At 43.4% G+C, this 13,705-nt stretch overlaps 1 pseudogene across 1 annotated transcript; it reads left to right on the top strand.

The window, feature by feature from the left end:
- Nucleotides 1-1,615: 1,615 nt before the first annotated feature.
- On the top strand, nt 1,616-10,849 carry LOC311216489 (ubiquitin carboxyl-terminal hydrolase 42-like; annotated as a pseudogene). The gene is made up of 14 exons: nt 1,616-1,844; nt 2,589-2,789; nt 3,382-3,492; nt 3,652-3,754; nt 3,959-4,026; nt 4,183-4,253; nt 4,785-4,867; nt 5,764-5,875; nt 6,253-6,393; nt 6,588-6,688; nt 7,152-7,293; nt 7,974-8,681; nt 9,061-9,149; nt 10,155-10,849. The product of its transcript is annotated as a ubiquitin carboxyl-terminal hydrolase 42-like (transcript).
- The last annotated feature ends 2,856 nt before the right edge of the window (nt 10,850-13,705 follow it).

Genomic DNA, 13,705 nt, shown 5'->3' with positions numbered 1-13,705 from the left:
CTCATGTAAATGCATTTGTCAGGTTTGCGTATTGTTTTTTCAGGAATGGAAAGTGTGTATAGAATGGATTTAAAATCAATTTTAAATGTAAAATGTCAAGGCAAAAAAGTTCTAATTACAACCTCTGCACACAATTTGCCAGCTGTGGGACTAGGAGTTTTCTTATTTACTGTGTTTTGTTTAACGTGTCTGAAGTTTAATGGACAGCAATCAAGGCGTGCTAGAAATCTGAAAGCACTTTATGCTTTGTTCTCTCCGTCATTTTGGTATAACAAACTAGCTTATGTTTTAAACCCTCCATGAGGTTAGTGGTTTCCCTAAAGGTAACAAGTCCCTGTGTGCTACAGTAAGACAGTAACAAAACATGAAGTATAGAAGTTCATCCTGTCATTATTCAGCTTCTGCCTATGGACAGACAACTACGCTTATTTAAAGCGGTATCACCTTGAAACCTAATCAGCATTTTAAAAAGGACTTTGTAGCAGTTACTGGCCTTTGTCCTGGAGGGCTGAGGTTTGTTTTGTTTTGTTTTACATTCAGCATTTCCATTTCTAGCTTACATTCCCCTGTTGTTTTGCATGAGGAAAACGTGCAACTTTAGAAAGGAGAACGGAAAGAGCTGCTTTTTAGTCTAACTTTTCAGTTTGTCGTAGGAGTTTTAAATGTGGTAGGAGTAAAACACCAGAGGTACTGCTGCCAAAGTTATATTCAAACTCGTCTTTCTTGGAGAAGCAGAAGAAGCCCAGGGAGAAATAAATTTGCAAACATGCTCTTCATGCTCTCCTTTCCCAAGATTTCTCTGAGATATAGCCCATCCTCTGTGGGTTTTGAGGTATATGGTTCCCAGGAGTGAAAAGGAGGGCCAAACATCTCTCCTCTTGGATCTCAACATGCCAGGGCTTTAGTGTACTGCCACTTACGGCTCCGCTTTTTCACCTGGAAAAAGCAACCGCATGATGTAGACTGAGGAGCCCTCACAAATTAACTTGCCATCACCAAGTGACGCCCAGAAAAGGTGTATTTAAAAGCTAGGCTCATTATAGAATCACAACAAACCCCTCATGACTGGTGCAGTAGACAGTGAGGTAGAGGGCGAGCCCTGGAAAGACAGAAGAAAAGTAGCAGTGAGTTCTGGGTACCTTTGTGCAGACGAAACAGAAAAACGCAGGCAGTGAAGTAATAGTGTTCCGTTACTAATGCCAGCAATAGATAATTGCAACAATTATCTATTAGATCATAGGTACTAATTAACAGATAATTGCGCAACTCCGGAAATCAATAAATAACTGATTCCCCTCAGAGAATGTCTTCTACATTTTTACATTAAAAAGACTCCAGAGTTGTAATGGATTAAAATCCTACGGAAGGGAAAGAAATGGCATCAGCCACTAGTTCTGCAGAAGCGAAAAGTAATACTGATAGAGTTTAGATGGAAATTTTCACTTTGTGTGTTTAGTTTGGGGATTCTTTTTAAATCATTCATACCAGCGATTTAGTTCTTAAGGCTGTTTCTTTGAGATTAAGTGACAGGACTTCTGTTACTCTTTTCTTCTTGGAATGCTTCTTGATATTCTTACGTCAACCAGAACTTCTGTCTCTGTTGCAGATGTGAACAATGACCGTAGCTAAGAAGCCCAAATCTTCAAAGCCTAAAAAGCCCTCTTCAAGGCGGTCTGGCAAATCCAAGAAACCAAGTACTAAAATACTGATGTCACGCACAGCCAACTGGGGCCGGATAGTGCCTGCAGAAGATTCAAGCCAAGTCTCTGTGGCCCAAGGACGTGGAGGTGCTATTTACTGTAGATCATCTGAAAAATCTAAGGCTTTTGCCCCAAGAGATCTAAGTAAGTGTGCGTTTTATCCTGCCTCCATTGTCTTCAAAGCAAAAGTAGAAAATGCAGTTCTTACTTGTTGCACTGATAGAGAAGGGGACTACTGTGAACAAAGACTTCAAAAGTGAATCCCCTAAGGCAACTGAAGTGACTGATGTTACAGAAATTAATTTTGATATATTTACAGTCAACAGAGAAATATGGGGAGCTTTTTGTAATGCACAGATTCCTCCATGTCTTTTCTGTTTTGCAAAGAAAAGTGTTTGATTGTTGCTATTCACAGCTTCCATTTTTCACAGGTTTTTTGAATGATAACATTGCTCAGGAAAAGATCTGGTATCTGTAGGGGTACCGTCATTCCTAGTTCCTAGTTTTTACGTTTTTACCGTATAATTTCAAGTCTAAGTTTGTGGTTTAAGTTATAATAAGGAAAAAAACAGTAGTTGAGTTAATCAGGTTAAAGATTATAGATGGAGAGGAACTTGGCATTAGGTGCTACAAACAGAATGGCAGTTAGCCTTGCCTTAGAAAAATTAAAATGGTTGACTAAAGTTGTTTTTTTTTTTTTTTTTTTTCCCAAAACATTGTGTTGACCAGCCAATTTGAATTTGGTGGTATTAAAGCTGTCTGCAATAAGTTTTTCTGGTTTGGATTGTAGCTAGCCCCTGTAGGTGCTCCTGCAGAATAGTATTTTTTTAAATACCTTTCTTAGAAACAAACAAACAAGATCTCTTTTTAAATTTAACTTTCTTGCAGTCGTTAATGATGGAATTGCTCCGCCACAGAGCCTTCTTTTTCCACCTGAGAAGATTTGTATGGATTGGCGAGAAACACAAAGTGTTGGAGTTGGCCTGTACAATCTTGGCAACACATGTTTTCTTAATGCTACTCTACAGTGTTTGACCTACACACCCCCACTTGCCAATTACATGCTTTCTCTTGAGCACAGCCAGTCATGTGAGTACTTTCTAACAGTATTTTGAATCTGTTGGATAGCTCTGAAGGTGAAAGAACAGCAGTGATTCTGTGAGATAAGCTTATTTGCCTGATTTTACCTGTAGAAGCTGGCTTTGAGCACTGTATTAGCAGTGGGCTCCGAATAGCATATGGAGTGCAATTAATGCACCATGGTTTATTTATTTAGTTATTTATTTGATTGTTTGTTTGTTTGTTTATTAAAGGATCATTTATTGCTTCATGGGAATAATGAAGTGCATTGGACAGTAATGCATTTAGTAGTAATTTTAGCGAGTAATACATTTTGCAGCCTGTGGAGTTCACATTCCTGTCAGCCTTTACAACTGCGACTTTGCAGTAGTCTTTTAGATTTCTCATCACAACATGCATTTGAATACAGGCTTAGTGGATATTTTTATTCTGTAAAGTTGTGTGAAATGAAATGTTACAAGACTGTTGGGACATTGGCATCTTGGGAGAATAGAATGTAGCAAGGAGAGTGGATATTGTATCTATAGTTTAAATTGTACTTAGATGTTTGTAGTTGTGGATATTTCGCTGGACTGGGATGCTTTGTTCTTTCACTCTTCAGGTCGTGAACAAGATTTTTGCATGATGTGCACGATGGAGACTCACATTAACCAGGCCCTGCGTTGCACTGTTGATGCCATCGAGCCTACGCATGTTATCAGTAATCTCAGTCGTAAGTGGCTTCAGATGTGTTTCTTTTCGATAGCTTGTAATCTTCAAATAATCATTTGATGTGTCTAAGTGGTTTTAACACTCAAATGAAGAGAGATTTTAGAAATACAAGAACGATTTCATTTTTAAATGAGGTCAATACTATCATCTTCTTATTTAGGAATAGGACAACATTTCCGTTTTGGCAGTCAAGAAGACGCACACGAGTTCTTGCGCTATACTGTTGATGCTATGCAGGAAGCGTGCTTGAACGGAAGCACCGAGTAAGCATAAACAAGTTCACTTTCATACATTCTCTAGCACCTTCTAGTCCTTTATTTACTCTCAGAAATGATCTCTAGCACTTTTTAGTGCCTTATTTACTATCAGCAACGAAAGTCTACATCATCCTTGGTTTTCATCAAACTCTTTGAAGAGTTAACTCTGTGCCTTAAATCTTCTGAGGTCTGATTATAATTTATTTCCAGATTGGACAGATCTTCTCAAGCTACCACCATCATTCATCAAATATTTGGAGGATTTCTAAGATCGAGAGGTACTTGAAAAAATATTCCTGTCCTTAGAACTGATCTGTGTCTTTTGTCGGTAGTAAAGCAGTCTGTAGTTTGTCTAAAGTAGTATCTGTCAACAACTTGAATTTGGACAGTTAGTCTCCTTCACATAATGTTAAGCATTTATATTTTGTTTCCAGTGAAGTGCTTGAATTGCAAAGCAGTTTCGGATACGTATGAGGCATTTCTTGATATCACTTTGGATATAAAGGTAAGATGTTTTCTAAATATAATTCATGATGTTTAAGTACATGCATGACTTTCTAAATTAAACTTGTTTAACTTAAAAAACCAAACCACATATAATGTTAAAACATAAGAGCTTGGTGGTGCTAAGGAAGTGGATTGGACTTTGTCCTTCCGTGGAACCCATGTAAATAGTCTCCACATTTGCATTGGGTTTAAGGGGAAAGAATTCTCTTTCTGCAAAAATTATAATGCTGTCATACTTCTTTGTTGTTCTACCTGAATATACATCTAATTGTTAGACTGATGAATTTGTCCCCAGTATTGATGACAAAGCACATTATAGATGCTGTCTAGGCTACTGGAAAAGTATTTGTTCCAAAGTCAAATGCCTTCCAGGTGAGGTCAATGCTGAGCATGCTCTTTCTGCCTCCTTCTTCACAGTGCTCCTAGTAGATCGCTTGAGTATGTTAGTAAGATTCTCTTATAAACTACTAGTATGTCTGTGGAATTCTGAATTACGGTGACTTTACGCTCTTCTTTCTCACTGCTCTAGGCGGTTTCATCTGTTAGCAGAGCTCTGGAACTCTTTGTGAAACCTGAAGAGCTGGATGGAGAGAATTGCTATAAATGTAGCGAGTAAGATTTTGACGTCAGTTTTCTATGTTGCATGACTCTGTTGGACTACCTCTAAACTTTGGATCTACTTACAAGTTTTGTGGAAGTTTATAAAAGACTTGGATTTTTGTTTCTTTGGAGGGGGGAAGTCTTGTTCATAGGCATTCCCTATGGGTTTGCAATTCTCTGGCTTGTATTTTGCCATCAGAATTCAAAAAGAGCTACTTTTGTTCTTTCTATTTATTAGCTCTCGACAGTACTTTTCTTGATGTAAACTGCCCAGTTTCCGTTGTTCTCTGGGCTAGTGGCTGATTTTCACTGCTTACACCGTAGGTCCTACCTTGGAGCGGGCAATGTGTCAAACTGAACTATTTTGTTTCAAAGGATGGCAGATGGTTTCAGTGTCTTTCCAGACAAGCTCAGTACATGAAGACTTCCTACTGTTAAATGTCTCCCTCCTGTAGAATGACCATGTGCTTCTGTTGTATTTTTGATGTTGATAGTCGACCTATGTTGGAGATTATTTGCAATTTCTAGTCCTGGGGACCAAGGCTCTCTCGTTCCGCTTTCAGTATTTGTATTTCCCTTGAAAGCTGAAAGAATGTATCCAGGACTGGAGTTCAAATAGCCACTTTTGTAGACCAAGAAATGGTACCTTGCCATCCAACCTGGTAATACCCTTTCGTGAGAGATTCCTGTTCCCCCTATGCTCTGAGTTGTTGGGAAAATTTACCTTCTTCTGTGTATTAACAAACCTGACATGCAGTGCGTGGGTTTATGAAAAGAAAAAAGACCAACCTATTATGCAAGTAAATATCATTCAAATAGCATAGGCATGCGTGAGACATTAAAACGAGTTTGTTTGGGGGGCGAAAAAAGAAGATGCCTTCAAACACTTATCTCTGCTTGTTTTTAAGGTGTAAAAAGATGGTTCCTGCGTCCAAGAGATTTACCATACACCGTTCTTCCAAGGTTCTCACAATATCACTGAAAAGATTTGCAGATTTCACAGGTGGAAAGATCAACAAGGTATATTTACCACTGTAATGCAACTATATCATTGTGTAATGGGACATCCCCCAAAGCTGAAAGTTGTTAATATTTTCAGACAATAATTGTAGACTAACGACTATGGCTTATTCTTTCTCTTAATATCAATAAAGTTCCCGCTTGACAAGAAGCATATGCTTTCCTCTGAGAAGGCTGATTCATCAGGAAACAGTTCTCTGCAACTTCTAGTCTTAACCGTTGTTTATGGGAAGACTTATTTGTAGTGAATCAAGAAATATATTCTAGAAATATATTCTAGAAATAAATTCTAGTCTGTGTTTTTTGGAAGTGTTTTTCTCCGGCTAGTCCACGAAGTACTCTGGGATAATTTTTCTATCTTCTTGGTGTCTCTTTAGGAGGTGAAATATCCGGAGTATTTGGACCTGAGAGCCTACATGTCGCAGTCAATGGGAGAACCACTGCTCTATGCCTTATATGCGGTGCTGGTACATCACGGTGTCAGCTGTCACTCAGGACACTATATATGCTATGTAAAGGTAGAAGTCAACAGCATTTCTAACAGGGTAAAGGTTGTGCTGGCAAACCAATTAAAGCATGACTAGCAGCTACTGTTTCTAGGGAAAAAGATTTCATTATATTTTTATTTGACATGTGTGTATTTTGTTCCTATCCGTGATTTCAATTGGAAAACGTGCAATTCACCTGAAGAAATCGTTGTCTTTATTTGCAGGCTGGTAATGGACTTTGGTATCAGATGAATGATGCTAAAGTAGTGCGTACTGACATTAAAAGAGTTCTTGGTCAGCAAGCTTACATACTTTTTTATATCAGGTAATAACAAATCTTAAAATGTGTTCAGAAGAGATTTACTTTCCTGTTATTGATATTTTTCTGTTTTGCAAGTGTTTTTCTTGCTATCCCAGGAGAAGATTATTATTTGTCTAATTCAGTTCTGTCTAACCTGAAATTCTCTGTGTCGTTTATTATCTTTTGTTGCTTGGCCTTAAACTGCAGCACTTGTGTAAATTGCTATCTATGTGTTATCTGTAGCTGGCTAATTTAGAGAAGGAGAGAAATGAAGGTCATCTGTGGTGTAAGAATGAATTCTGGCTGTGCAAGTGATAGTCTTAGTAGGAAGACTGTTCTCTACTTTTCAGTCTGTACTCTTGGCGAAGCCTTCTGTAGAGAAGGCTTCCATATCGTATGAGCTGTTCCTCTAAAATGATAGGATGGGATTTAATCCAAGAGTAGGCTGAAAGAAAAACTAAACTACGATCACTGCTCTTTTCTGAAGGCGCTATGATTTGACACTTGGAGAACGTGCGTTTTACTTGCCAGCACCATCTTATCCCTGTTCATTCTCTCCGGGTCAGCAGGGGGCTAATAGTAAGCAGGCTGGATTTATGGGACCACGACTTCTTCCTCATATGATTAAGGTAATTCAGGGAAGCGGGAGGGCAGATAACGGCACCAAACTGCTAGTGGGTTTGGGGTTTGGTGTGGGGTTTTTTGTTTGGTTTTCGGCATCTGAGTTTTGTTTTCCTTCCCACGCCGCAGCTTTCTTCACAGCCCTCATGCTACAGCCAGAGTCATTCAAACAGTGGTTACTGCTAAATTGTGCAGCCATGCGACTCCATTACTTTATAGCTCCAAGACAGCTTTCTAAAGCACAGAGAGCTACGCTCTTTGACTATTTAAGCAGAGTGTACTAATCCTCAAATCATTTAAAAGAGGACTTGTTTTTCCTATCCTCGTCACTTTAGCTAAGACAGGGAAAACTCATTGTCTTATTCCTGAGCACCAGAACGATTACTTCAGGCTTTTCAGGGTATGTTCAAAGGGGAAAATAAATATATTTGGGAATAGCAGCAGGTAATGTTAAGTTGCTTGGCTGGTTTTCAAAGATGATGTTAATTTGATACCAATCTGCAGTAAACCAAAAGCAGGAATTGAATACGCTTATTGGACTTGCATTTATCCTTAAAGGGCAGTGTGTTTTTCTTTTTAGGTGTTAAGACCATTTGTAGAAACACTCAGTAGGAGAGTTTTGTGTTTCAAAATGTTACATGCAGTGTTTGCGTTAATCCATCTTGCAATTTCTTCTTTTTAAATACAGAATTCAAGCCGTTTAAATGGAAATGGATCCATAAAAGAGGACGCAAAGACCACTGGTATCACCCTAAAAAGGCCATCTTCAGCACCACCAATGGCCTGTGTTCAAAACCAGGCAATTACCAGGCCTTCAATGACTGATACGTCAAGAAAACAGAAGATCACCATCAGTATTCACAATAAATTGCCTGCTCGTCAGACTGTGTCACAGCCTGACTTTCTTAGCAGTGCTGTGGAGGATGAAGATCTCTACCAGGCTGTTCCTTCATCCACAATTACAAATTCGGTAATGCAAATGAAGCAAATGCAAACAAACAAAAAAGTTTCTGATGAAATTTTTGTGGAGCCAACAGTGAATGAAAATCCTAAACTCAGCTCTGATAACACAGTCCCTTATGGTGCAGAATCTTCAGGAAAATCTGAGGAGGAGTCAAAGGGCTTATTTCAAAGGAATTTGAAATGCAATGCAATGTCCTCTAATGGAATTTTGGTTGGAAAGGTAGTCCGTACATTGCAGCATTCCAATTCTTCCTGTCAGAATGCTGACAAAGGAAGATCCCAGCATGAGCTGCCAAAAAGAGATTCACTAAATGGTGCTATTAGGCTAGTTAATGAATCTAAAGAAAACGGACTGAAACTTGATGATTCCACTTGCCGAGTTGAACCTGTTAAACCTTCTGAGATGTTCTTTTCTAAAACAAATGGATTGCTTGAAACATAGATTTGCTCCATCGAGAATTTCTCACCTACGATGTATTCGGGAGTGTTTATTGTGTTCCTAATTCAGGTGAAATACTGAGAAAACACAGCACACATGTGATCGTAAGACTTTGTGGTATTATCCCCTTAGAATTTGCAGACCTGAGCTTATATTAGAACTTGTCAACTTAAGCTCAGCTGAGATAAAAATTCCTAAGTTTCATAAAGTAGATTTTGGGGGGTGAGTCGGGGTTATCTTTGAAGTGTAGATAATGCATACAACTCACAGCGGTCTTGCTTACCATTTAATGGAGAAATTCTGACAAGACTAGTCCTCAGTACTACTACAAATAGTATTTTTTTGTCTGCTGACTTGTGCGTTTTAATTGCAGATGCCTGGAGCTATGCCTTCAGTCAATCGAGAAGTCATCACGGAGTCCTTCACAGCCAGCCAGCTGAACAGCTTGTCAGAGGAAATGAGGTAAAATGAGCACAGTCTGATTAAGACAAGACTTTATGGAAGTTCGTTACAGTTTTATCTGTCTACTAATAGTATTTAATAGAAGGATTTAAATTAGTACAATTCCATACTGTGTGTCCAGTGTCACGAACAGAACTAATGATCAGCACTGAGCATATCACTCTGATGCAGGTTGGTGCCTCAAGGAGAACTTGTGTTCCTTTATAGAATGTTTTTCCATTTTTCTCCACTGTCTGGAGAAACACTGGCTGTTCCCCGCTCGCCCCTATGCCTTTTTTCTCAGAGCATCAGGTGGAAGGAGACAGATGCGTTTGCTTTTTTAGTGCAATGGCTTCAGAAGCAAGAGGGGAAAAAGCACTTTCTCTGGGAGCTGAAGAAGGTGTCCTAATCACAGGAGAGGTTTCTAAATGGCATATCTTTGCGAGGGTTCCTGTAGTCCAGAGGTTTTTGTTTGTTTGTTTGCCTTTGGAAGGTTTTACTCTTAATATTCACGTCCTTCAGCAGAAGTGAGAAATGGGTTTTTATTTTATGCAGTGTTGCGGAACCTCCGAAATCTCCTGGGAATGATGAATACCTCGCCCAGTACCAATGTGATGACCGTGGAGACAAGGAGAAAGCAAGAAGATCAAAGGAACGTGACCTCATTTCAAAAGAAAATGTTTTGTACGGCAAAGACTCTTCTGAGCCTGGTGAGAAATTGCGGCAAACTTCCTCTCTCAAGTCTGACACTGAATGTAGCTCTAACAATCTTTCTTCCTTAGCTATTGCAGATAGACGCCAAGATACAAAGGACAAGACTAAAACCACTGACAAAGAGCATTACCGAAGAAAGAGGGAACATGCTCCTAGTGAAGAGAAGGAGAGTCAAAAAGCAGGTCCTTCCAGCAAGAGGAGGTGTTCTCAGAGCGTGGAATTTGTTGAGCAAAAGAGTCACAAGCAGGAGTACTGGGAGGGAAGCAGGTACAGATCTTTCCCTCGTGAAAGAAACAGCCCTGAGAATGGCAGAAGAGCAGTCAAATATTCAAAGTACAGATCTGGCAGCGGAGGAAGATCAGAACAAGGTAGCAATAGGTACTACCGATCCAAAGGGGAAAGAAGTTGGAGCAGAGAAAGATACTATCGAGACGAAGCACGGAGATGGGAAAGATGTAGCTATTACAAGGATTACTATTCACCTCATGCGACAGGAGACAGTAGAGAGAGAAAGTTCTCTCACGGCGATGCAGCCTTTGACAGATTGACTGCAACTTACTACAGCAGGTCACATAAGCATTATCATTACAAAAGCGGATGGCCTCACGGTTCCCTCTTGAGAGAGGAAGATATACGTCGCTTTAGCACACCCCGAGCAGACTTGCATCGTTGCTCGGTACCTCAGCAACATTCCAGAAGACATTCTCGTGAAAGACATGCGCTTCCACCTGTGTCAGCTCATTTGGAGAACTGTCGCCAGAAAAATGAAACAGAAGGAAACAGAAAAAGAAAATATACCCGTGCAGAAGGTAGTGAAAGTGAAATAGAAAGGAAAGACAGAAAGATAGAAAAGGAGCTTTTAGGTGGTGAAAAAAATGCAAAAATATCACAAGTTCTGGAAGAAAAAGAAGTCTAAGGATAAACATGGAGAGAAGGATTCCAAGTAAGCAAGGATTCCAGCATACTCCGCATTTTTTATCCTAAGTCTTTTCTGGGTGCTTCTCATGTCTTCCTTTTTTTTTTTTTTTTTTTTTTTTCTGGTAGTTTCTAAGTTATTTAGATAGCATCAGCTGGCTGGGGATCATGTTGTTAGGTTGATCAGTGAAGACAGGAAAGCTCTTGCTGAATTGTGTCAGAGCACTAGCTTTGGACCACATAGTTTGAATCACATCCGTACACCATTCCAGATTAGGTTAAAAGATTTTTTCTGCTTGCACATATTCCAGAGCTAGCCGTTGTTAATGATCTGTGTACAAACCAGGACCTATGGTCCTTCAATCTGACGGCTTAAGTTTGCTGCATCTAAAGTAAGTTGCGTGTGCACAAAGCACCACAAAATAGCTGACATGCTGCAAATCATCACCTGTGGTAAAATAAATCAATTTTCATATAGGCAACAAGTGCCACATCTTTTTTTCCCTTTTTAACTTGCATGTTTCTTTCAGACTTCATGATTTGTGTTTCTGTGCGCTTCACTTTGACAATGCCAATCGCAAGCGTAAGAAAAAGAAGAAAAAGGAGAAGAAAAAGAAGAAAAAGGAGAAACACCAGGAAAACGAAAGGCTCCTTGGAACACTTAGATCCTCGTTTCCAGAAGATAACGCGGGAGAAGAAGGAAGAATCCCATCCTCCAGATGGCTCTTCATGTCAGTAATGCAGAAGTGAGAGCAGTAAACAACCTTACAAGGAAGGGAAGACTTCCAGTGCAGGCGAAAGCAAGAAATACAGCTCCATCACATCCAACGACTATACTAAAGGTAAGCGGCCGCAGCATGTGTGAGGAATTCCTTTTATATTAATCTCGAGATTATTTCAAACAGTCTTGAAGTGCTTGATGACTTAACAGTCTGCAGATTTATTATCAAATCAAAAAAAAACCCCACTTGGTAGACTATTTTTTTCCCAGTTTTGAATGGCCACTAGGAAAGAAGGCCTGAAATAAAGAGGTTAAAGGCAAATGGTTTTCATTTGGTTTGATGATGAAGTGGCAAACAAGATGAAGAGTTGCAAGCTCCCTTCTTAAATTCAGTCCAGCCAAGTAGGAAAAGTAAATGTGGACAGCTGTATCTTGGCAAAGAAGACAGTAGGGAGCAAGGAGGTTTAGCAGTCAAGATGGAAGGTGATGCCATGAGGCTTAGAGGCTAGTAATGTTCTAATGAACATGGCCAAGTCTTGCGCTGGGCAGCCTGCTTGGGTCCAAAGCCTGCAGTCCTCCCCAAGATGTCGGCGAGGGGCTGGTGAGCCGTTGGGATGGAACCCCCGTTGCCCGGGTTCCCCAAGCAACCGCCCCACTCTCCAGCCACCATGGCAGGTCCAGCAGCCGGCTCCCGCTCCTCCCGGGGCTGCGGCCCTGCTGGCGAGCCCAGCGCCCCAGAGCTCAGCCCAGCGGCCTTTTTCCCACAGAGGGTTTCCCCAGACGGCTTCCGCGGCTTGCGCAGACGCAAAACTCCCCCTTCGTCGTCCCAGCCGTGCCGCCAACGGTGGCTGCCTGGCTGCTGCCCTCCCTCCCCGGAGCGACGGCGCTGCCCTTGCAGCCCCCGCAGGTACCCACCCTCCCCTCCGCGCTGCCCCAGGCCACCGTCTGGCACGTGGTGCCAGGGGTCCAGGGGCAGGTGCTGCAGCTCCCCGCCGGGGTGCAGCTGCCACCTGGGGGGCACCTCCCAGCCCAGGGGCACCACCTGCAGCTTGGGCAGCTCCCCGCCGGGGGGCAGCTCCCTGCTGTGGGGCAGCTCCCCGCCGTGGGGCACCAGCTGCAGCTGGTGCAGCTCCCCGCTGTGGGGCAAAATCTGCAGCTGGTGCAGCTCCCCGCTGTGGGGCAAAACCTGCAGCTGGTGCAGCTCCCCGCTGTGGAGCAAAACCTGCAGCTGGTGCAGCTCCCAACCATGGGGCACCAGCTGCAGCTGGTGCAGCTCCCCGCCGGGGGGCAGCTCCCCCACACCACTCCTCCCTGTGCCCCCGTCCATCAGTGGGGACAGCCCATGGTGACGGGGACACTGGTACCCCACCATGCGCTGGGGCTGGGGCCCAGGGCCGTGCTCCATGGGGAGCTCCTGCACCCCGCAGGCACCTGCCTGTTGCAGGCCCCCGCCCAGCGCAACCCCCCGCCACCCCTCGTCCCGGGGCCTCCGCTGCGGGGGCAGGCGCTCCCCACGCCCCGCACCCTGAGCAGCAGCCAGGGGCAGCTGCCGGAGCCCTGCTTGCACGCCGTGGGGCTCAGCAAGGACCAGGGGACCCCGCTGACCGGCCCCACTCCCCCCGAGCCTGCCCAGGCTCCAAGGACCGCCAGCACCCAGACGGCGACGCCTGACAGTGAGTTTGGGGCTGGCACAGCCGGCCACTGGGCGCCCCACACCCAGGGGCCATGGGAAAGCTGACATCGCCCGTCTTGGGGGATTTTCTTGCTTCGTCCTCAGCGGCGACAGCCCCGCAGGTGCCTGAGGAGCCCCCGCAGCTGCCCGAGCTGGGCCCTGATGCCTTTGCCGAGGCCTTTCCAGAGCTGGCAGGGGACAGCCAGCAGCTGCAGCACATGCAGGACGAGCTCCTGGCTGACCTGGACATCCCCATCCCCGGCATGGAGGAGCTGCTCAGCTGGCTCGATGCCGTGGAGCCCCAGGATGCCTTCCCCGATTTGCCCAGCAGTCCTGCCCTCAGCCGCTTCCTCTCGCAGCTGCCCGACCTCTGCGAGGACATCGAGGAGCCGAGCACGCAGGGACTGGAAGCCACAGGAGCCCTCGGTGAGGTCCCCTCAACCCCTGGGCTGCGCCCCGAGAAGCTTGAGGGTGGGCTGTCGCTGCAGTCCCCCGTCATGCCAGCAGTGAGCCCCCCGCTCAGCCCTGCAGCCAGTCCCCTGCCCAGTGCGCTTA

Source organism: Netta rufina (assembly GCF_964035555.1).
Source record: "Netta rufina genome assembly, chromosome: 18".
NCBI lineage: Eukaryota > Metazoa > Chordata > Aves > Anseriformes > Anatidae > Netta > Netta rufina.
The sequence above is the reverse complement of the archived record's forward strand: the minus strand, read 5'-3'. Positions and strand labels throughout refer to the sequence as shown.